The sequence below is a fragment of the Balaenoptera borealis genome, assembly GCF_965194805.1.
Source record: "Balaenoptera borealis genome assembly, chromosome: 12".
Classification (NCBI taxonomy): domain Eukaryota; kingdom Metazoa; phylum Chordata; class Mammalia; order Artiodactyla; family Balaenopteridae; genus Balaenoptera; species Balaenoptera borealis.
Genome location: NC_138869.1, coordinates 28,239,651 through 28,264,580, shown reverse-complemented (window position 1 = coordinate 28,264,580; position 24,930 = coordinate 28,239,651). Strand labels below are relative to the sequence as shown.

The window sequence follows — 24,930 nt, the reverse complement described above, 5'->3', positions numbered from 1 at the left end:
ATTGCAGCTCTATTTACAATAGCCAGGACCTGGAAGCAACCTAAATGTCCATCGACAGATGAATGGATAAAGAAGATGTGGCACATATATACAATGGAATATTACTCAGCCATAAAAAGAAATGACATGGAGGTATTTGTAATGAGGTGGATGGAGTTAGAGTCTGTCATACAGAGTGAAGTAAGTCAGAAAGAGAAAAACAAATACAGTATGCTAACACATATATACGGAATCTAAGGAAAAAAAAAAAAAAAAGGCCATGAAGAACCTAGTGGCAAGACGGGAATAAAGACACAGACCTACTAGAGAATGGACTTGAGGATATGGGGAGGGGGTGGGGTGAGATGTGACAGGGTAAGAGATTGTCATGGACATATATACACTACCAAATGTAAAATAGATAGCTAGTGGGAAGCAGCCGCATAGCACAGGGAGATCAGCTCGGTGCTTTGTGACCACCTAGAGGGGTGGGATGGGGAGGGTGGGAGGGAGGGAGATGCAAGAGGGAAGAGAAATGGGAACATATTGTATATGTATAACTGATTCACTTTGTTATAAAGCAGAAGCTAACACACTATTGTAAGGCAATTATACTTCAATAAAGATGTTTAAAAAAAAAAAAAAAAAAAGAAAAGGTATCAGTGTTAGAAAATATTTAAGGGACATTAGGTAGAAGAAGCTTACAAATGAGAATTTCAAAAAAATTATCAGTGGATATACAGTTACATATTTTAAACACAGAAGGGAAGGAGGGAAGAGACAAAAGGAAGAAGGAAAAGGGCAAGAGAAGGGGAAGAAATGGAGGATTTACCATCCTTCCCCCTAACTGAAATTAACAATGAGGTAAATGTTCTCATTGATAGCTTATGGTCCGTGTTTACTCTCTTCTTCATCCTTTTCCATCTGCCAAGTTTTCTACATTGAAAATACGTTACTTTCACACACATATATATATTCCCCTCCACCCCTTGATGTAATAGTGAGAGGTCTGTGCAACAGTGAGGTTTGTGGGACGAGCAACCCAACTGCCTGTAGGTACCTTTTTAAAACAGCGTTCTTAGCTCCACTCCATCCTTTTAAGCCAAAACCTCTGAGGTGAGGCCCTAGAATTTGTACTTTAAGTCTGTCTCACTGATTCATTCTCAAGCACATCAAAGTAGGAGAAGTACTGTTTTTGAGTTTTAAAAATTGGTTCTTTATAAGGCTAAATTCTGATCCTAATGATTTGTTCAGGCAATCAGCTAAGTTAAACAGGTTTCTTGCCTTGATGAGAAACCCTTTGAAGGCTGTCTCTGGGGAAGCCAAGCTTAGGAAGACAGGAACTTTGAAAGGCAGAGTCACAGACTGAAGCTGGCATTTACTGGCAGGGCTTGGTCACATTCAACTGATTCGTACCATTTAGGCACTCTGGGCTCAACTGAAGGGAGGAAGCCAGTTTAGCTAGGACAGATGGTATATGGGATGAATCTATCTGTGAGCATCTTTAATAAAATTACTCAGGCCCTGGCAAAGGATAAAATGACTGATATATAAGTTGGTTAATTATACACAATGGTACTAATGAAAAGAGCTCTCGCCAGCACAGCCTGAGGTAATTAAACCAAATGCCTTCCACTGTGAATCCCAAAATCACACGATGGTAGAGGTGAGATGGAACTGAGAAATTATCCAAACCCCTACCTCTGACTGATCAGAAAAGGAGGATGGCTGAGGCATTGGCTGTAAGCACCACCATTCAAAGTATTTATCCCAAAGGAGACTATGGATAAGTTAGAGGATTAAAATAACCACTGAGCTAACTGCAAAGGGTTAGCTAAGAATCTGGAGTGCTATCTATAAGAGATAATGATTTCACAGAAAATAACTGAAGCAAATATCTGACCAACCACCCGCCTGGGTGAAGCACCTAGAGAGCTGTGTTGTCCGGGAGAACTGCATTTCCAGGGCACTCTGTCCCTGGTTCCTCCCCTCGGTTTGTCTTCTCTACACTCTAAAGGAGACTCTAGTTATGGAAAAGATAAAGAAAATAGATTACACAGATATATTTCTGCACCTGTACCACATAGACAAAAACAAGTCTATTTTCTGCTATGTGATGCTAGCTCCTTGTGGATCCAGACCGTGCTTAAAGCTCCCGCTGGCTGAGAAGTTCTCCAACCTTCTCCACAGACTGCGCTCCAGTGAGCCTGCAGACTCCAGGCAAACCCATCCCCTTCCTTTCTCCTGGGACACAATGGCCAGAGTATCTGGGATTTACTGCACATCCACAATACAAAATACGGCTTGGGTCCCAAGTTTTTCCCTTCCTGGACCACATCCTAAAGCTAGAAGGTACAATAACCATAAAAGGATGAGAGGAAAGCCACGGCTAGAAGACCTGGAAGGGCCAACAGCACCATCCATAGAAGGAGAAACTGTGAATGAGACCTAACCAAAGTTTAAACCTTTCGCTCTATGGAAGGACAAGCTACAGACTGGGAGGAAATATGTGCAAATCACCTATCTGACACTGGACTAGGACCTAGAATATATAAGGGACTCTCAAAACTCAACCCTTCCTTTTCCTCAGCTGTCACCACAGTGCTCAGTCCTTCTGGCCTAAGGTCACCTCGGGGTAAGGCCCTCACTTCATGGCCTCCCCATGGCCTCTGTCCCTGGCCTTGCCTGCGTCAACCTGGCCCTCATCCTGCACTTTTCTGTTGGGTGTTTGGTTACTAAACAGAGAACATGGAGGGAGTGGGGCACCTTGTCTCCCAAGGGAACTGGCTCTGAGCGCCAAGAAATCTAAGTGGGGCAAGCCTGCTAATAGCAAGTTAAGATGTGCCATGAAACAGAATTAAGGTATTTTTAGTCATTCAATTTGAATACTTTATAAAACTTAAACCTTATGAATGACAGTTACACTGACTCTCATGCTCTAACCAAGGGGTTGGCATATCTCATCTATAATAAAGTGCCAGATAGTAAATATTTTAGGCACTGCAGGCTATACAGTCTCTACCCTAACCTCTCAATTCTGCTGTTATAGTGGGAGAGCAGCCTTAGACTACACAGAAACAAATGAGAATGACTGTGTCCCATTAAAAACTTTACTTATAGGGACTTCCCTGGCAGTCCAGGGGTTAAGACTCCACGTTTCCACTGCATGGGGCACGGATTCGATCCCTGGTCAGGGAACTAAGTTCCCACATGCCGTGCAGTGCAAAAAAAATTTTACTTATAAAACAGATCACAAGCCAGATTTGGCCTGAGGGCCACAGTTTGAGGATCTTTGTGCTAGCCGTGGCCAACAAATTTTCAAGAATTTTTCATTCTCCCTTCGTCTTTTCACGGTGTGATCTTGAAGTAAAACTAAATATACTTTTTTTTTTTTTAATAGCACTTGCTATTTATCGAGAAAACTTTGGCTATGCCTCAGGAGTCTTGATTATTTGTTACACACTGAATCTTGAGTGATTATTTGCTGGTAGTTTTTTAACTTTAGGGGAAAAAATTAAAACCCTCAGTCTCTGAGATAGACGTCAAGTCTAATTAGTGTGGACAGTACAAGACATAATCCAGCTTCAATGGTCTCTCAAGTTTTCAAAGAAAGAGTGCAGACAGATAAACACTACAGCACAGACAACACTGAAGAAGCTTGTAAGGAAGCTTTAATAGGGCTAAGGTGCCTTGAGAGAGCTTAGGACTAACTGCATTATTCTAGAAAAGCGTTTTAATTACTCTAAGTATGGCAATTGCTGCTTCTGACGAAACAGATTTAAAATGAAAAACAAAGAAAACAGAAACCCAGCTTCTATAAATATTAATATTTTAACCAATATTAACATTCAGGAACTTTGAAGAGTTCCAGAATAAAGACAGGGAAAATAACAGAACTGATTCAGCACGTTGGAAAAGTATGTTATGCTTGCAGTGTTATGAGCAAGTACATCCTTGGATTAGATAAACCTGGAATGTTAGTAAATGGGCAGTACAGCTCTTGAGATGCAGCTCTTGACAGGGATATAACTTGCCTGAGCTGCTAGAACACACCTTCAATCCTTCCTTTTAAAAACACAGCCACAGATGCTTTGAACAATGACCTCCCCACCCTTCCATGTCTTTCCTCCCAGGAAACGTAAGTCATCAGAACCCAGAGAGCAGACATCATTCTGAAACACACATCAAAGATGTCACCCTTAAGTTCCAAAGAAAGACTTCAGTGGTAGGACTCCTGTCAAGATGGGTGTAGAGCTGCTACAGTTTTTGCCTCGTTACCGTGGCTTCGGAAGAATGCCTTGAGTTTCATTAAACCCTACACTCAAGAAGACTGCAGTCAAAATAAATATTCCCGAGATCTAAGGCAACCCTCATTGTGAACTGAGGTTTCTTTTAATTAAAACACTTTCCAGAAATGCTACAGCTATACTAAAAGTTTGATTCACAAATCAGTCAACTATAGTTTTAAATGCATACTAAAACCCACGTTTAAATATTTTTAAAGTATATTCTTTTGATCAGTGTTTCAAAAATCTTTGGAAATGCTGTAGCATACTGTACATTCTTCTCCAGATTAATAAGTAGACCCAGTGCTTTACATTTCAGTGTTCTTCAGTTGAAAAGATGTCTAGCAGTTAAAGAAAAAAAAAAGTGATCATATTATTTGAACAAACAATTAACATATTGCTCAAAAATAATTTTATACTGTTTTTCCAGATTTTTTTGACACCCTGAATGAAGATTCAGGCTACATAATTCCAGGTCAACCACATACTAGTTGAGCCATCTTTAAGTATGTTACTTCATCTCCCAATACTTCTGTTTCCTCATCTATAAATGGAGATACTAATAATGCTGCCCCCATATTGGGTTCTAAGTAAGAGAGATGACTCAATGTATGTAAAGCATTTAGAAAAATATCTGGCAGATAGCAAGCCCTTAGTAAGTGCTAATCATCACCATCACCACTATCATCACCATCACCACCATCATCGTCACCACCATCATCGTCACCATCACCACCATCATCATCAACACCATCATCATCACCACCATCATCGTCACCATCACCACCATCATCATCACCATCTTCTTCTTCTTCATCAATTTTCGGTCCTCACATTTAAAGGTGCCATAAAAGTTCAGTGTATACGTAGGTAAAATTGGGGGGGTGGCAGGTAAAGTGTTAAAAGTTAAACACAATCAACCCTTCATTACTTCAGAGTATTTTATTTAAAACTGAAGAGCACCATTCAGTAATTCTGAATTTCTCTCTTATCCCCAGGAGAAGATGGAGGGATCTTCAGAGAAGGCCAGACTTGAGGTGTCAGCTAGACCCATTCAACACTATCACAGTCTTCTGATCACCCAGCAAACAGTCCAGCAAACAGGAGCTCAGTGGGCAAACCAGGAACTGCTTCAAATATGTGAAATGCATTCATTGCAATAGGTACTCCCACCATGGGAGATATATTTAAATTAGGGAGAAAAAATTGCCATACAACAAACTGGCAAAACTGTCATGTCTGGGAAAGAAAAATAATAAAAACTGAAAAAATAAAAATGTGTCCACTCCTATGGTTTCCAAGTATTTCAATGTTCTTATATTCTACCAGAAACTCTTTGGCATATTTACTTCCTTTGTCTTAGAATGAATCTATTTGTTACATATTTTTTTGATTTTTCTTGGAGGCAAGAAGGTGGTATAAATCAGGTGAGTTCAGGCAAATTTCTCTGCAAGTTCTTACTTAGCTCTCCTTCTCAGTCACCTTATATTTATTTCCAAACTGCCAAGCAACACTAGTTTCTATTCTAGATGTTTATGAAAATGAGAAAGAACAACTCTGGGTAACATTCTTTGGGGCTAATACCACGGAGTTAAAATTTCCAGTGGAATATTCATTTTTGAAATAGCAAGGAACAACCACAGACAGGGGAAAAAAAAATACAGATTTCAAAAAACAGCAGGTGTTTAGCTTCCAGTTATACAAAAATACTGATGCAGTCAATACCAATGGCTTGAGTGCTTCCAGATCTAATACTATACATTCAAGGGGCTGGTTTAAAAAAAAAGGAAAAGAAAAATCTGAAGCTTTGAACCAGTAAAAGTAGCAAGGTCTTGAGATCAGATGCAACTCATAACATTCTAGAAAAATGACAGTTTGCTTAGATTTTAGATGCCATCAAGAGGACCACAAAATTTGAGGAAAAACCTTTGCACTTGGATCACTTCGCTGAAGTAGCCTCTTAGGCAAACTTGGCCAGAAAAAGCTCCACATTATCCAGGTTCTGAGGAAGATCTCTACAAATCTGGGAAACCATCTCCCTGGCAGCCTGCCTCACTCTCCAGGAACTTCCCTGTCCATTGCTTGTCCAACACTCCAACCCAGTGGCTCTGAAATTTCCCAAATACACAGATAGGTTTTAAAGTTTAGTGGACTGACAGTACTTATATTTTTAATATTTGTTGGTTAAGAAAATACATATAAACAAAAACCATTAAGAAATTCACCAAAAGAGTTTCTATTTTATTAATCCCCAAAGTATCTGCATTCATTTAAAAACAGTCATTCCATTAAAACTTATCTAAACTCCTACTATGTGCCAGACACTGTTCAGAGAACTTGAGACACAAATCTGGCCCCTGAAAACTTTCTCTCCTTGCCTCCCTCCCTGACCCCTCTCTCTCAGAAGAAGTCTGAACAAGGTGGCTACTTCTGATAGGGGAATTCTGAATTCTATTTGGTTGTGGGAGGGAGGGAAGAGAAAGAAATGGAGGCAAATTTCCCTTTATATTTGGAGTTTTAATTTTTGACCATATGGATGCATTCATGAATTAGTCATGAAACTAAACCTAAAGGGAGCGGGTAAAAGAATTATGTAAGAGATGTCTAGAAAAATTTAAAAGTCCTTTGCAGGCTTCCCTGGTGGTGCAGTGTTTGGGAGTCCTCCTGCCAATGCAGGGGACACGGGTTTGAGCCCTGGTCCAGGAAGATCCCACATGCTGTGGAGCAACTAAGCCCGTGCGCCACAACTACTGAGCCTGCACTCTAGAGCTCGCGAGCCACAACTACTGAAGCCCGCGCACCTAGAGCCCGTGCTCCTCAACAAGAGAAGCCACCGCAATGAGAAGCCCACGCACCGCAACGAAGAGTAGCCACCGCTCGCCTCAACTAGAGAAAGCCCGCGCTCAGCAACAAAGACCCAATGCAGCTATAAATAAATAAATATTTTTAAAAAGTAAAAGTCCTTTGCAATTACTTTAACCTCCACCCCACCCCACCCGCGGCCCCCAGAATATGAGATAACCCAACCCTACACTGCATGCTTGAATTAAAAACCAGTGGCTCTACCCAGTTGTTCATATGAATGAGAATTAGTAAACAACTAATTGTTTACAAACTAATGAGAATTAGTAGCAACACTCAAGCAAGAACCATCTTTCTTTTGTTCATCCCCATAAACCCCATCAAGTACACAATGGCTGGCATATAACCAACACTCAATAATGTAATTATCGAATGGCTTGCTAAAAGAATGAATGACTGAGGAAACCTTAATCTCATGCCTCAACGACTGAATGTTGACCATTTTTCCTTCCTTGATGACTCCAACACACTCTCCAAGACTCCCCCTCAAAGGATCACTCCGGTGTGTCTGTCTTTTGTTGACATCTAGCTTACCCACAGTGAGGAACACAAATTGAGCCTACATCTGGATGTCTTCTACTGATGGTTACATCCATGAAACCATCAAGCAGATGAAGACAAGCAATCCCAACAGACTCCCTCAGTATAGCCTCCTTTTCTTTTTAATAACATCTTCCTCCCACTTTTTATTTCTTTGTTTTCTGCTACTTGGAAAGTGAAACAGGTTTTGAATAAGACAATAGATAAATTAGTTGATTTTTCTTATTAGAGTAAACATCTCTATTCTAGCAGTGATACAGACTAAAAATAGTATGAGGAATCTAACAGTATTCTGTCAGGAGATGAAAATTTAACCTAAATTACATAGGTGATATTTATTGTGAAGGGTATTCTGCAAATGAAAATGCATTAAAGGTTTCTATTTGTAATACATTTATTCTCAATGGTCAATGCTTAAATAATTTTTATCTACATGCTTGTTGACTATAAATAAAAGATATACTAAGGAAATATTCAGATGTGACAGAATGTGCTCCCTCAAAATTCTCATCTTAAAACTGTTCCCTTTGTGAAACCTTGTTCCATCCATCACTTGAGAATGTCAGAAGGCAAAATAACTTGTTAAATGTATTTTGCTAAGGACAAAATACCTCATACCTTCTCTTACACAGGAATGATAACATGAGGGCCTCAAAAAAATTTTAATGAAGGTCCATAAAAACTATTTAAACCTTTAAGATAATAATGATAAATTAACAAGAATCCAGTACAACTGTTTAAGGAATCTCTAAAATCCACTCTCTGTCTCTCCCTGGGACAACTCCAAGGACATTCAAGTCCCATGTGTAACCTTCAAGAAGTTTGAAAAACAAACATTTGTCTCAGCAATGTAGAAACCCAGAGAAGTATCACACCATTAGCTCCTGAACACAGCCTGGCACAGACTGTGCTTGGAACAGAACACAAGAAAGGCAGAAATTTCCAAAGAATTCATCACTCTGCAAAACAAAGCATTTTTCATATGGCTTAGTAAAAGGGACACGGTAATTCCAGAACTTCAAAACAGAGGAAAGATTTCCAGATGACATCACTGACTGCTGTGGACAATTTATTTATATCACGGTTTCTTAACTTCAACACTATCGACACTTGGAACCAGATAATTCTTTTTTAAAGGAGGCTGTCCTGTGCACTGCAGGATACTTAACTGCATCCCAGGTCTCTGCCCACTAGATGCCAGTAGTACACCCCCAAGCCGTGACAACCAAAAAACATCTCCAGACATTCCCAATGTCCCCTGGGGGATGAAACATTCCTTGGATGAGAACCACTAATTTATAAAAATGACACATGATGATGATGACGATAGTAACAATAACAATATTAAATAAATCAAAACAATTTCCACTTATTTAGTATTTACATCAGATATTGTACTGAGGACTTTATATATGCTTTATTCTGTAAAACAACCCTATGAGATAGGTACTACAATTTTCCACATTTTATAGATAAAGGAACTAAAGTTAAGAAAAGTTAAGTGCCCTATTCAAGGTCATACAATTAGTAAGAGGGTGACAAGGGGTTCAACTTTTATTGTAGTAAGTTTAACCACCATGCTATATATTCCTGTCTCCACAGGGGGAATTATGAGTGTTCTTTGAATGCAACACCACACAGGCTATTGCAAACAGAGTGAATGTAGAACGTGGTACCCAAAGGATACAACAGACGATGTCTAGAAACAGGCCACCACTGGACAGGAAACTCTCGTGTGGCTTCCATTAATAACATATGCTTTACCTACAATATCGATCATCCTCAGAGCAACCCCTCAAGATAGACACCAGCATTCCCGTGTTACAGGTAAAAAAAAAACTGCATCCAAAGAAATTTGAACAAATCATTCAAGGTCACATAATTGGCTTTCTGGATGGAGCCAAGCCGTAAAATGAGATTGGTCTGACAACTGAGCTTCAATTGCTAGGGATACAATGATATTATGAGTTGAAGAACAATAATAACGTAAACAGCCAACATACCATCAACGGTAATTGACGTGGGTGAAATACCCTTGGGTCTCACTTTGTGGTGAGACCTTGAGAAGACCAAGAGAACTCACTCATGCTCCAACCGCCTCACAAATTGGGGACTGTTCTGGTCTCCTGTCCCTCTGGACTTTCTCAGGACCCATATAGGTCTTGGCTTTTTAGATCTAATTTTAAGCAGAACCAGATATTTTGTTTTTTTCCTAAATGAATTCTCCCCTTACGAGATTATTAACTTCATAGCTGAAGGTCAGCTGGGATGTATGAGGTCCATGAACGATGGGTCTCATGGATAATCCAAAGGGGGAAGGAAAGACAGAAAGGGAGATTTATGGTGGGAAAATGAGAGCAACACCCAAGGAGGGAATAATCAAAAATACAGATATTTAATCTGAGAGAAATATTTGGATACTGGGAATTCCACAGGAGAACTGAGGCCATCATTATGGTCCAGAAGGGCCCAGGGGTTGTTATTAAAATGCATCTACATGGAGAGACTAGTCTACACACACACATACGCACACCAGTGTGAAAACACTGCCTGAGGTTTCAGTGCACTCCCCCCATCACAGACAGTAATGAGATGCTCTGACAGCTGGGATAGCTGACCACACTGGGACCCTACGCTTGTTTCTGGATGTTTCAGCAGCCCCCATGTAGAAGATACATTTAAATGTAAGGCCTTTAGGACATAGTAACAATTGTCACTATTTCCAAAGGGAAGTTAAATAAGTAGGTGAGAGAATTTTATATAAACCTTTACCAGGATCACAGAAATTCACTTCTCAGATGTCATCCATCTTAAGCTCCCTTACAATATGGAAACAGTAGAGCTTACTATACAAGCCAGGCAACCCGAGGCAACAAAGGTGGCAGAGAAGAGACATCACCGGGGTGGGAAAGGACAATTTAAATTAGGGGTCTTTGAGGAACACTTTGCACTGGGCGGTTCACTTTGTTCTGCTCAGTCCCACCATCCTGCAGAAATCCTGAACAACCTGGAAAAAAACACCTTTCCGTTATGATGGAAAACCCAACTCAAGCTGAAGATGGAATACTCTCACCTGCCGACCTAGTCACATACCCAGCCCTGGAGCCCGGAAGCCCGGGAAGAGGCTAGCGAAGGAGAAGAGGGTGGGACGCCCAGAGCGAGGTGGTACCCAGTTACCAAGGTAAGGAGAATGGATGTGATGCAGGCAAAAGCGTACCCTGCACATTCTGACCTTGTTTCATGCACATACAATGGTGACTACTGCACAGTTCCTCTTTCTAGAAGAACTCACAGTCTTCCAAACTCACCTATGCTGCTTTCCTCTCTACTGCCCTACTACACACCCCCATTTTGAATGCCCCTCCCCCAACTCCCCTCTCACTTCTCTGTGTTTATCTGAGTCCCCCTCCCGAACATACACACACACACACTTCTCTCCATCATCTGTCATCTTCCTTCATTTCAGGATCTCCTCTTTTCCCAAGTATCTTATAACTTCATCTATGGCAGGAACAGAGCCAGTACAAGAATTCATTCACCAAAAGGTGTTGAATCTTCATCTTTGCCTGTTATGTCCCATTAAGTAAAGTTATTCTGACTCAAAGGCATGCATGCTAATGGTGGAATTTCAGATACTGTGGCACTTTTGGGGAGACCAAGCAGACCTTTCTTCCTAATGGGCTTCAAACCATGCCACAGAGACAGACTGCCTCCGAACTCTAGCCTCCAGGAGCCCTCGCTCTTTATCCAATCTCTACCCCATCCACCTAAAAGGCTGATTCGTGTTGCCAGTAATGCCTCTACACAGAAAACGAGTACTTTCAAAAGGTTATTTCAAGACAGTTAAATGAAACATGAGTAATCCCATGAGTGTTGATTAGGAACACAAGTCAGAAACTGCTCCAGACAAGAAACTAGTAACCACCACAACAAATGGAGAATGAACTCCAACTTGGCTCCCCGGAGAGAATCGAATGAATTGATGGGTATTTTCCTTCTCTCATTTCCAAGGATCCAGCAAAAGTTCCATATCTGTCAGTGACATTAAGAGGTCACTGACAGGGAAAGATGATGGCAGCCCTCTGTTGTATATCTTGCATTCCTCAATTGGCCAAGGAGGCACAGCCCAGTCTCAGCATATGGCAAGGAGTAGGTTTCTCCATTTCCACAAAATACGGGCAATACAAGCTCAACTCCTGTTCCTCTTCTACTTACACAACATACACACATACATCCACATGTACAATAACACACAATGATGCAGTTAATCAAACTGCAGAATAACTCACAAATAATGTTACCATTGGAAGGACATATTTGCCTTCTTAGTAATTTAACTAAATAATTGCTAAAGGTATTTTCTTTTGGCATACAGATTTTTTTTAAGGTCAACCTTGAGATCTGTCTTCCAGTTTCAGTGGGATCCCCTGTTTAGTGACTTTCTCAACTCACACCTCTGAATGTGACGTGTGATGCTTTAGATGAAACAAAAATAGCTAACCTCCAGACCTTACATTGGCACACCTCAGCCAACCTGGGATGGTCAGAAGTCTTCCCTACTTTGCTTTCTCCCTCCAAAGAAATCTGGATGCTGACTGTGACCCCACAGTCCCCTGTACCTCTCATCCCCAGATGTATTTGCTTGTTGCTGTATCTGTCTTATATTCCAAAAAAAGGATTACGAACCATGCAGACTTGTTAAGAAATAAAAACTCACCATCTACCAGGTCCTCATGACCCAGGCTCATGCACACCCCAATCTGCCTTGCTCATTATGACCCAGGAACGAAACTGCCCTTCCCTCTATCTGGAAAGGTCTTTGCCGAATTCTTCCCATTCTTGTGGTCTCAATCCCAAGCATCTTTTTCATGACCTGAAAACAGTGGTAAGGAAAACAGCCCTAGTCCATCCCTAGGTCCACAGACTCTCAATTTCAGCAACCTATTTACATCCTTCATAACACCTACACACCATGAAATTGCACTTGTTTTGTGATCTGTACACATGTTCAGTCTCTCTCCCCTTTCTCCCACACAAGACTATGTATTTCAGGAGGGCTCCAGGCAGTGTCCTCATTACTGTGTAAGTTCCTAGCACAGAGTAGGCACTTCACACATATTTATTGGGATAATTAATCCATTGGTTTTAAACAAAGGATTGATGAATAATTTAATGAATAGCTACAAACTGCCTCAGTTAGGTACAAATGTCCTAACAAAATACTGGGTGGCTTAAACATCAGAAATTTCGTTCTCACGGTTACGGAGACTGGGTAGTGGAAGATTCAGGTGCCAACTGATCTGGATCCTGGAGAGCTCTTTTCCCAGCTTCCAGATGGGCCACCTTCTCGCTCTGTCCTCACATGGTGAAGAAAGGGAGAGCTCTGGTCTATTTCTCTTCTTATAAGGACATTAATCCCATCAAGGAGGTCCCAAGCTCATGATCTCATCTAAACCTAATTACTTCCCAGAGGCTCTACCTCCAAATACCATCGTGTTAGGGAGTAGGGCTTCAACATATGAATTTGGAGGGGATGCAAACATTCAGTCCATAACACATATGGACGATTTTCTTCTCAATGCATCACAGATTTTTAGCTTCTGCAAGCTAACCGTAGAAAACATTCTACAATACCAAAGTATGTATACAAGAAAGCAAAAAGTTGCCATACATACTTCATTATTTATCTCCATGAAGTTTCACAAAATATTCTTTGCACCTTGGTCCCTCGATATTTATAAAGCATCTTATTGTTATGATAACTTTTCTCTTAGTCTCACAATTCAGCCCCTACTGACATGAACAAACAATGAAGACTACATTTGCTAACATGTCCGGGATAGAGTCTAAGAGATTAGTGTCTAAATCCTGAGTAGCCTTTTTCTTATTATACTGGACATCTTTTGGATTGCCTGCCAAGCCCAGAAGCCAACCCTCTTCTTGAGAAGCTTCCTGCCAGATCTCCAAGGGGAGCCCCAGGCTGCCATGTTTGGACAGGGAATCCAAGCTCCACTCATTGGCCAAGAGCAGTCACATGACCCGGCCTTGGCAAAGCAGAATCTAACTTTCCAGGGAATGTGGAACTGTGAATGAGAGCCAGCCAGCCAGCCAGTCTCCGTGGGTGGCTGGAACTGTAGAAGCAACTAGGGGTTATTCATGTTTTCTTCCACACAAAAGCTGCTATGCAGAAAAATACAGAATGTAGCAAAAACTAAAAAGCAGAGGCAAGAGGGAGAGAGAAAGTGCCAATGGTTTTCCAGGTCCAGATTACAGCCCATTCCCAAATACCAGCTCACTCCTGACTGTGAACAGCATGAGACACCCCTGTATAATAGACTCCTTCTTTTTCTTCTTTTACTTAAGCTACTTTCATTGCTAACTAATTCCTTGATTGGAACCTAGTATGTATGTGCTCGTATCCTAAGAAGATGAAAACCTTTTGTATATTTACACACATATGCGTGAGTACATGCATACACAGGTATATAAACATGAAACTTTTTCTTTTTGTGCAAACTCCCACAAAAACTCTGAGGGGGGGTAATCTCACGATCTCCGCATTAATTCAGCATGAAACTGATTTGTGTATCTCTGTAACTCAAAGCCAAGCCATCTAAAGAGTTTTCAGGAAACATATTTTCCTAGAAAAATGACAAATATTTTTTTAAGTGTAGGGGGAGAAAAATAATGCCCCACAAAGTTGGAGCCGCCTATGGCATTTCTGACTCACCTTGGCGCAATATAAAAGTTGCCACAAAGTGGGTGTTCTATAGAAATGTTAATTGCTGTTATTGTTGCTATTATTCTTACCATTTACCTGTTCCTGACGCAGTGCTCCCCAGTAGGGCCAGCGAGGTGGGGGCATACACTGCTGTGCCACTAAATGCATAAAAACATCTTCTCTGAGCAAGGATTGAATAAAATTACAGGATAATTATAAAAGTCAGCGATGACACTTGGCATGCTATGTTTTAAAGGAATTCTAGATGACCTAAAGTGAATGACACAAAGTGACTAGTAAAAATTGGTTCACATTTTTTTAAAAGAAAAAATGTAGATGTATATTTATTTATTAAAGGGAAACAATACAAAAAATACACAGTCACAATGGCATTTGAGGAAATAAAAGCATCTTCACTCCTCTGAAGGAATCCAGAAGAAGTGAGGGGTCAACAGAGCATTTGCTTCGCAAGCTTTCCTCTCTAGGTCTCACCAAGGCTCACACCCCCACTCCTCCCAGCTCGAGTGAGGATCTAGCACCAGCTAGGTCAAACCTGAAACAGCCAAGGGTCCTTCTATTGGTCACTGTCAACCTGCTCCAGGAAATCCTACAGAGAAGCATGACTATTCTCAAGCAAAAGCTGATAGAAGGCAATTTGGGGGAACAAAGGAAAGTAGGCAGGTGAGAAGATTTCACGACCACCTTCACTAACAATCAAATATATCAAAAGGAAACAACAAGATTCTATTCTAATTTGGGACCTACCAAATAGGCAGTTAACCAGAAAAAAATATATCCACAAAGTGACAGCACACATGGAGAAAAAGAACAGACTCAGAATTGACTGGTGGGAGGCTAATGTGTTTCAGTCTTTCTGGAGGGAGTCTTGGAAATAAGCATGTCTTTAAAATATGCATCCACTTTGACCCAGCAATTCCAACTTCTAGAAATTTATCCTATGGCAATAATCAGAAAGATGACGAGTGCTGAGGGTACCCAGGTGTTCAGAACAATGAAGACCACACAACGGTCTTATAAGAGGGAGCAATGGGACCAACCTAAAGGTCTCATAATAGTGGAGTGGTTCCTTGAAATATAGCACTTATATTTAAGACCAGTGTTCTTCAAACTTTGTTCTGAAAAGCTCAAGGAGCTGCTGATGCAGCTCCTTGAGTTAAAGGTCCCCCGCAGCAGTGACCAGGGAATTTCAGTGGCTGGGTCTCTTTCTCATTCATCCCAGACTTAACATGCATTACCTATTAGGCAACCTCCTAAAATTATTCATAATGAAATGGTTCTACTGCTTAAGAAACAAAAATTATTGGACTTTAATAAGACTATTATGCAACTGTTATAAATCATGTTATGTAAAGGTATATACAGACTTAAATGGGTGGTTTGCTCCCCAAATATCTAGTAGCTTTCAGTGAAGGGTTGATCTTTAGTACCCGCTAAAGACACAGGTTTTCCTGCCATATACCAGGATTCTTATCCCTAATATACTCATAATATACTCTTTAACCTCATTTGCATAAGGTAATTATGATAAAATCTCACTTTTAAGATGGTGATGAAACTTAATTGAGATGATGGAAAAGTTTTTGCCTCAATGTCTGGTACACAAGACTCCATAATGGAAGCTCTTTTACTACACATCAGCCTAAAGCTTATAAGTTCACTTTAGCCAGCGTTTATCCTTCACTTTCCACTGAGGTAGCAATTTAAATCATAATCAGGGCTTCCCTGGTGGCGCAGTGGTTAAGAATCCGCCTGCCAATTCAGGGACACAGGTTGGAGCCCTGGTCCGGGAAGATCCCACATGCCGCGGAGCAACTAAGCCCGTGCACCACAACTACTGAGCCTGCGCTCTAGAGCCTGCAAGCCACAACTTCTGAGCCCATGTGCCACAACTACTGAAGCCCGCGCGCCTAGAGCTCGTGCTCCGCAACAAGAGAAACCGCCGCAATGAGAAGCCCGCACACCGCAACGAAGAGTAGCCCCCGCTCGCCATAACTAGAGAAAGCCCGCACGCAGCAACAAAGACCCAACACAGCCAAAAATAAATAAATAACATAAATAAATATTTTTAAAAAATCATCATCAGCTCAGACATCCTAGAAGGCATCCATGAAACCAAGTCTTTTTTTTTTTTTCTGGTTATGAAAGACATTTTATTTCTGTGAAATTTTAATAGAATGCAAACTGTCTTCAATCAAAATGCCTGTTTAATCCATATGTTTCTATTCCATTGACTATTCTTTGAAAATATAATAACTTCATGTATAACTGGAATAATGGAGAATATATTCATAAATGACCAAATTAAATATGGAAGTAATATTTTTTAAAGCCCCTCCCCACAAACGATCATATATATAACAAAACTTTTAAAAATGGCATGTTTCACATTATAGATGGTTCAAAACCAAGTCTTTTCTATAGTCAAAAATGACTTATCTCACCCAAAGGACTCCAGTCGTTGAACTGTACAGGTGTTGGTGGAGACGAGGGGGTTTGCAGCTAAGGAAGCCAGCACTGCTTTTTCTTAAACAACTGCATAGATACTCACTAACCACCCCGACAGGTCACCCTTCCCCACAGCCAAAGGACGGCTAAGAGAACACTCAGAGCATCACAGAACATTACGGAAGCCTTTTATGGAGAAGAGTATGGCTGTTGTGTTTTTATGTCTTGGAGAAATGGCAATAATTCAGGTTTCACTTCTATAGTAATTTGATTTGATCATTTTAAAACACAGACATAAAATGGTTCATTTATATAACCGGTTGCTAAGAGTCTTGGCATTTTAACAGGCGGCTTATGAAAACATAATTTTTGAAAGAAAATACTAATGTCTACAGAGAGGAAAAGGATGGATGAAGATCATAAAATTTAACTGCATTTTAGTTTTGACTTGGGAAAGCTGCAAGATCATCCACTTGGGAAACTCAATCCACAGATCCACTGATATACTGCTAAGTGCTACGTGGTACCGTTCCCAGCCAGTTGCTGCCATGAGAGCCCCTTGCCTAAGGTGTTCCAGGAGCCAACAGAGAACAGCAGAGTTGATATCTGCCCCTCCACCACCTCGTCTATGTCCAACCACATGGAAGTCTCGAGGACTCACAGAACTAGAAGGTCGTTTCTTTCCTCAAAGTCTGACAAGTCTTGGCCTGTTGTCTGGGAATAACATGGTCCAGCCTAATCCAAACTGGGGCCAACAAGCGGTTGTTGATTGCTCTAAGCATGGAGGCGATACCATGCCCAGTCAAGTCTCAAGAGAGAACAGCTGCTAACAGCATTCAAATTCAATCCTGCTCAGCAATTTTACGTGGTGAACCAAGAAAGCTGAGGAAGCAACTTCAGGTAGGTACAGCAGACTCTACAGAAACCTTCCAGTTCCAAATTATCTCCTTACTCATTGGACAGGGGTGCCTAAATTCTTACCTTGAGTTGCCATGAGACATAGTAAGGAAACATTTAAAATTTCCCCAACAGGGAGGGCAAAATCCATGAAGAGAAATCCTGTAGTATTATCTTAGCAAGAATTTTATATTCTACTTTAAAATTATAAAATATATTTTATGTTCTAAAATATATTCTATTATGAAATATATTAATATTTATTAAGGGCTTATGTGCCAGGGACTGTCACAAGTGTTTTATATACCTTATCTTAATTAATCCTCACGTGCTTCAAGGCATGTTCTATTATTATCTACATTTCACTCAGGAAGTAACAAAAGCTTAGCTTGGTTAAGTAACTGGCCAAACATCACTCGGCAAGTAAGGAAGCAGAAGAACCCAGGTTCACTTGATTCCCAGTGTTGAACTCTAACATAATATTCTACATGTCTCTCCAACCAAGTTCCAAAGGAGGCTGGTCAACGAAAGACAGAGGTAGCAAGTACAAAGGACACTGGTTTGCCCCATTAAAAAACAAAATGTTATTCTCCAGAACGGTGGTGCTAAATGTCAGCAGCTGACTAGAATTGTGCAGGGAATTTTTTTAAATGCTGGTGCCCGGGCCCCAGTCCCCTATCCCCATTCTGATTCCAATTGGCTTGTGCATCAGAATTTTTATACACCTCCCCAGGTGATTTTTACAGAGAATCAAGGTTAAAAACCACCATCTGAAAGGATGTGGGGTAGAAACTAAATGTTAACAGAAGCAGCTAAGTGACCAAATGAGGTTTTAGAAAACTCTAGAGCAGCACCGTCCAATAAAACTTCCTTCTGTGTTAGAAATGTTCTATAATTTGTCCACTATGGTAGCCACTAGCTACAATGGCTAGTGTGACTGAGGAAGTGAATTTTAAATTTAATTTCAATTATTTTTCATGTAAGTAGAGGACAGAGGCTACTATATTGGATAGCACAGCTCCAGAGGTCCCTCAGCGTGCCTCAGCTTCATTGGTTTGCAATGGCTCAAGAGGGATATGGACCGGAAGCAAAGAGGCAAAGTAGATAAGGTCTGACTGTTCATACCCATTATCTGACCAATTTTCCAAAATGGAGCTTTGTTAACGATTCAGATGCTCTGAGTAACTTACAGGAAAAAAAAAATGATCAATGCCATTGAACGTATGTCCAATATGTTCAGCCAAATATGCTTTGAGGACACAACTCTTCAGGATCATTCTTCACTTGCTCTGTGTAAAGCAAGTACCAAGTGCTAGCCATGGACGTCATATATACCATATCATAATGATAATGCAAAGAAATGAAGACAATTACGGACGTGAGAAATTGTGCATCTTCACATCTTTGGCAACTACTAAAGTGCATATATATATATATTTTTTCCAATGGATTAATTAGTCATTTTATGATAGAGCAAATATAAATACATTTATCCAATATCTTGAATAGTGTAGCTAATCATACTTGAGGAATATAAGGGCTTGGACACAAGTTACAGTCTAAAAATATATAGAGAGCCTACAAAAAAAGCCTCACTTTTATTTCAATAAGAATTTTTAAAATTCTCTGGTATGTAACATGCCTGTGTGCCAAGCTATTGAACATTCCTTAATTAGGGCTACAAGACTACATGTCTGTAGTCATTCCAGAGTTGTGTATATTTCCCTAACTTTTGCCATAAAGTGAGATGCTTTTTTAAAAGCCTCAGATTATTTGAATTTTTTATATCAAATGTTGACACATTTTGTATCTGGATTTAATTTAGAATTTAACTTAATGCTTTGCAGTAAATTATACTTAACTAATTGTATATGTGAATGACTCCATAATTTAAGATGATTTACTATATTCTGAATTGCACTTTCAAAAAGGAAACATCATCTATGGCTCTGAGTTTACCTTTACACTTCAGTCATCCAAAACCTGGACATAATACCAATCTAAAAGAAAACAGGAGCTTTGTCTGGTAAGTTCAGTTGTCTGGAGATAAAAACCAAAAACTTGTTGATATACTTCTCATTAACTGGATAATATACTTGAACTTCCTCCCATTTTCCAAAATGAAAACAGGTTAACAACTGAGCAGTTGCTATAAAAGAGAGAGGAAGAGGGCACAATAACATTGAAAATGTCCCAAATGTACTCAAGGTCATTAGTTGCTTTGAGGATACAACTCTTTTGGACCATTCCTATCCAACTCTATATCATCTAAGTAACAACTACTGCTTTGGCATTGATAAAAATACTCCTTTTATGACAGCAATGGAAAGGAAGAGTTTGCCTTTGTTTTCAAGATAATGACATGGCAAATGTAACAGAACAAGACACAATGGTCCAATAAAAACGAAAAGCAAATCCTAAAAGAAATTTGGACTATGATAATGGCCTAAAACAGCCATTTCCAGTGCAGGAGACCATGATATCTACTAATTGTTCCTTTCCAGAGCCAAAGACATAACACTTTAACTGTGACAAAGAACAACTGAGTGAAATTATCGGTCTCTCTGACTTTATTTTTTTTTAAGACTTTTTTTTAACCCATAGTCTTTTTTTTGTTGTTTTTTGGGGGTTTTTTTAGCACAATGTTCCATATTAATCAAACACTGCCCTGGCCTAAAAAAATGTTGGTTAATTGATCCTCTGTGAGTTAAACATTTTTCTACCAAAGCACTCACTGCACTATTTTTAGTTTGTACATCTATCTCCAATATTTAATTCAACAAGTATTTATTGAGGCTCCATATGCCAAGCGCCATACCAGATGCTGGCAATCTGATAATGAACATGGTAAGTTTCGTGGTCTGATGGAACAATATATAGATTTATGGCTGAATAAGGTCCGATAAGTGCTCTAATGGGAATACAAACAAGATACTGTCAGATCATAGAGAAGGATGGATCCAGCCCATATGGGGGAGTAAGAAAAAGCTTTCCAGAAGATGGGATTCAAAGAGTGACTCTAAGCTGGCCGACAGAAGCAGCAGAGGGACAGAGGATAGGGGAAGTTAAGAGCATCACTGGCCCAAGAAATAACACTGTCCAACAACTTGGCAGTGGGCATGGCACTGAATGAAGGAGAAGGCAAGGTTCACTAAGCTCGAGGTTCAGGATGAGGCCGGAGAATGAGCAGAGGTAACCGCCAAAGGACTCATACCTCTTGTTAAGGAGTCTCAGCTTCTATCCTGACAGCATGGAGGAGCCACACATGGAGGAGTTTTATTGGACAATTGTTCTGGCAGCCTTGGAGAGAGGAGATTGGAGTATGGAAGATGCCAGAATGCATAAGAGTCCTGCAGACTGCCTCCCAGAATGCAGCTTAACGGGGTCCAATGCAAGATCGGTAACACTGATTCAAATTAATTCATGCTAGAAAACATATCCATTGACCTATTCACTCCAAAAATATATATATTTCTATCATTCTTTACTAACAATGCATATGCTCCCCATCCACAGAATATGGGATTTGAGCTGTTTTATAATTACTAAATTAGCTTCCCCTAAATTTTTGCACTCCACCACCTCCTTCCCACCACCCTCACGTCGGTCATCCTAGTGATCGATGGATACAACTGCACAGTGGCAGGTCAGAATTAGAGATAGATCTTCCCCTGAACTCAGGTAACTCCTTTTTTAACAATGTTGATTCCACCCAATATGACAGAGTGCACCCCAGCATTAAAAGAAAAGCAAAGTTGAGGAATAAAGGCATCCATCCAGAAATTGTTGAACAGAATTATGTATCTGTACATGAAGCAAATACACTGCACTCACACAGGGATATAACTCAAGAAGCATCCCACTGGACCACTCTAGGCATCATCCCAGCAATTTATAAATTAGTTAACTGACCTTTAAGTAGACTTACTAGAATATCCAAAAATCAGCACCCAAAGAGAAAACAAGTCTTTACTGCTGCACAAGCATTTCAAAGTGAGGAAAGAAAATCACCACACTTGAATAGTGTTATTTATCATAGCAATTTTTTTTCTGCCTTTCAGCTTGCACTGCATAAAATTACCATTTTCTGGGAGCTCCTCGGAGATGAGTCTCTGGTGCTCTTGCCACTAATGGGAACAGTTTTAGAAGCCTGCTCATTAACATTTGAGATTTCTCCATGATTTTCTTGCTACTTACAGCCAATCTCCAGTTACATCAGTGACATCATCCTCCATTTCAAGGGGCCAATGGGTAGAACGGGTAGTGAAAGAGTAGCGATCTCTTTTGTTTAAGTCAAGGCGTACACCTTCCACTCTAATTTAGACACATCTTCATCAGGGGTCCTTAACCTTTTGGGCTACCCCCACTTGAGCCTATAGGGCCATGCCTCCCTGGAATCACGAAATCTTAAATGCAATTTCTGAAGCCCATGCATGGACCCCCAAATGCATCTAGACTAGTTAGGATTCTTCAAGTTCCAATAAATAGGAAATTTAAGTCAAGCTAACTCAAATCACCCTACCTACTACCTTGTCTTATACAAATAACAAGACAAACATATCGTGTAATAACATGGCACAACTTGAGTCAGGAGGTACAGTTTGCATCATCAAGATTGTCTCTTTTTCATCTCTGTGGGCTTCATTCTCAGGATCCATGTGGTAATAACATAGATCCACCTGCTCCAGGTCAATGCCATTGCAGGTTCAAGTCTGAAGGAAAGGTGACAGTACCCTTTATCCCACTGCACAGAACTCAGAGTATTAGCTCTAATTGTTCCTGCTTGGGTCACAGGCCCATCTCTGAATCAATCACTATAGCCAAGGAGGCATGATTCTCTGCCCAATCTTGTGCCACATACCCACTCCAGGAGCTGGGTACCAAATCAGCAGAGGAAGGGATAGTAGTAGTTCAATGTAAATCCAAGAGTCCGCTGCTAGAAGACAGGAAGTGGGTACCGCTTACAAACTCCTAATCGACACACTGAACTTAAGGAGTCTAAACTTTTGCATTAGAATCTTGGAATCACAGACTCTCAGAACTCAAGGAGACAAACATATTGATCTAGACCACTGATCCTCGAGGTCTGGACCTGGGCCCCTGAGGGATCCTGAGATCTTCTGTGGACTCACCAGGATGGGGTCATTCCTCAGCACTGTTTCAGGGACTAAAGACACCTGTACTTTGGCCACAGTGTATACATTTATGTGACTGGTGCCTTCTACCCCTAGACTGTAACTCCATGGAGGCAAGAGCCATGTTGGTCCCACCCCTCACTGTTTACCCCCCCCCCATGGCACACTTATTGGAAGTCAACAAGTGTTTCTTGAATGAGAAATTCAATACATTGTAACACAACTATTACATCTAAATACGTCCTAAAGATGTCATTTGCAAATCTTCCTTCTTACCAAGTGAACCACCAAGGATTTTCTCAGTCCAACCCTTTCAGAGGTCAAAGATGTTATATAATAAGAGGTCTGATTTTTATCCAACACAGAGCTCAAGTAGACATCACAACGAATGGAAATCATTCACAACCTACTGTAAATGCCAAAACCAAAAGAAGGAACATAGTCATAATACAATCAGTCACTAATTTATTTGGGCAAAGGGCTTTCTTGATGCTCCTGTGACTTAATATAGTCAAACTGAGGCAAAATTTAAGACTAGCAGCTAAGACCCAACATAGGGGCAAAAAGACAGATGGTCCATGATGGTGAGGAAACTCAAAAAACAAATAAACAGGAAACAAACAAACAAAACTCTAACAAGGCATGCTCCGGCAGAATGATGGTTTAGATAAGCTAATAAACCCTGAGACAAATATCCTTTTACAGAATCTCTTTTCTGCGTATCAAGGTGACCATCTTCAACGTGATCAAATCACTCCATTTTCCAGACAGACAGAAGGAAGACATCAAGGGTCTATAGGCACCTCCCAACTTAAAGGAGAACAGAGAAACATGTAAACTGACACCACAGGGAGGGGATCAGATAATCCACATGGTGGGAAACTACAGGACAAACAACCCAGTTTCTCAAAAATAAATTGCAGGGAGAGGAAAATGGGGTGGGTAGGGTAAGAAATGGAGAAGAACTTGAATAAAAAGAAGCATAAAAGACCAATCAACCACTCGCAACATGTGGTCTGTAGTTAGGTCCTTACTCAAACGGAAAAAAAAGATTTTATGATGTGTGACAATTAGTCATTTGAACACTCACTGGATACTTAACGACTAAGTTCCTACAGTTAATGTTTTTTATTCACTTTAAAAATATTTGGGGGGGGCTTCCTTGGTGGCGCAGTGGTTGAGAATCTGCCTGCCAATGCAGGGGACACGGGTTCGAGCCCTCGTCTGGGAAGATCCCACATGCCGCGGAGCAACTAAGCCTGTGAGCCACAACTACTGAGCCTGCCCGTCTGGAGCCTGTGCTCCGCAACGGGAGAGGCCGCGACAGTGAGAGGCCCGCGCACCGCGATGAAGAGTGGCCCCCGCTTGCCGCAACTGGAGAAAGCCCTCGCACAGAAACGAAGACCCACCACAGCCAAAAATAAATAAATTTATTTTTAAAAAAAATTAATTTTGGGCTTCCCTGGTGGCACAGTAGTTAAGAATCTGCCTGCCAATGCAGGGGACACGGGTTCGAGCCCTGGTCCGGGAAGATCCCACATGCCGTGGGGCAACTAAGCCCGAGGGCCACAACTACTGAGCCTGCGCTCTAGAGCCCGCGAGCCACAACTACTGAGCCTGTGTGCCGCAACTACTGAGCCGGCGCGCCCTACAGCCCGTGCTCCACAACAAGAGAAGCCACCGCAATGAGAAACACGCACACTGCAACAGAGTAGCCCCCGCTCGCCACAAGTAAAGCCCATGCGCAGTAACAAAGACCCAACGCAGCCAAAAATAAATAAATAAATAAATTTATATATTTTAAAAAATTTAATTACTTTTTAAAAAATTTCTTCTGTCTTAGAAGCACATATTGAAATACATATGAAGTGAAATAACATCTACAAATTGCTTCAAAATGAAATAGGAAGGAGGACAAGATTGAGGAGAGCTCTTGTGAGCGGGTGGCGGCACTCTGGGTTCATTATATTATTCTGCCTACTCTGTTCCATTTCATTTTCTGGAAACAAGAAGGAACGTAGACTCGACAAAATCAGGAGGCTTA

The 24,930-nt window shown here is 40.7% G+C and overlaps 1 protein-coding gene and 1 long non-coding RNA gene across 24 annotated transcripts in view; one reads left to right on the top strand and one right to left on the bottom strand.

The window, feature by feature from the left end:
- LOC309606969 overlaps window positions 1-23,808 on the top strand; it is a 33,165-nt gene extending 9,357 nt beyond the window's left edge. The window contains exon 2 of the long non-coding RNA XR_014232168.1: window positions 636-23,808. This is a non-coding gene — a long non-coding RNA (uncharacterized lncRNA). The remainder of the gene's footprint in view (window positions 1-635) is intronic.
- Window positions 1-24,930, bottom strand: part of MAGI1 (membrane associated guanylate kinase, WW and PDZ domain containing 1) — a 612,719-nt gene that overhangs the window by 399,923 nt on the left and 187,866 nt on the right. The gene's annotated exons all lie outside the window — the stretch shown is intronic.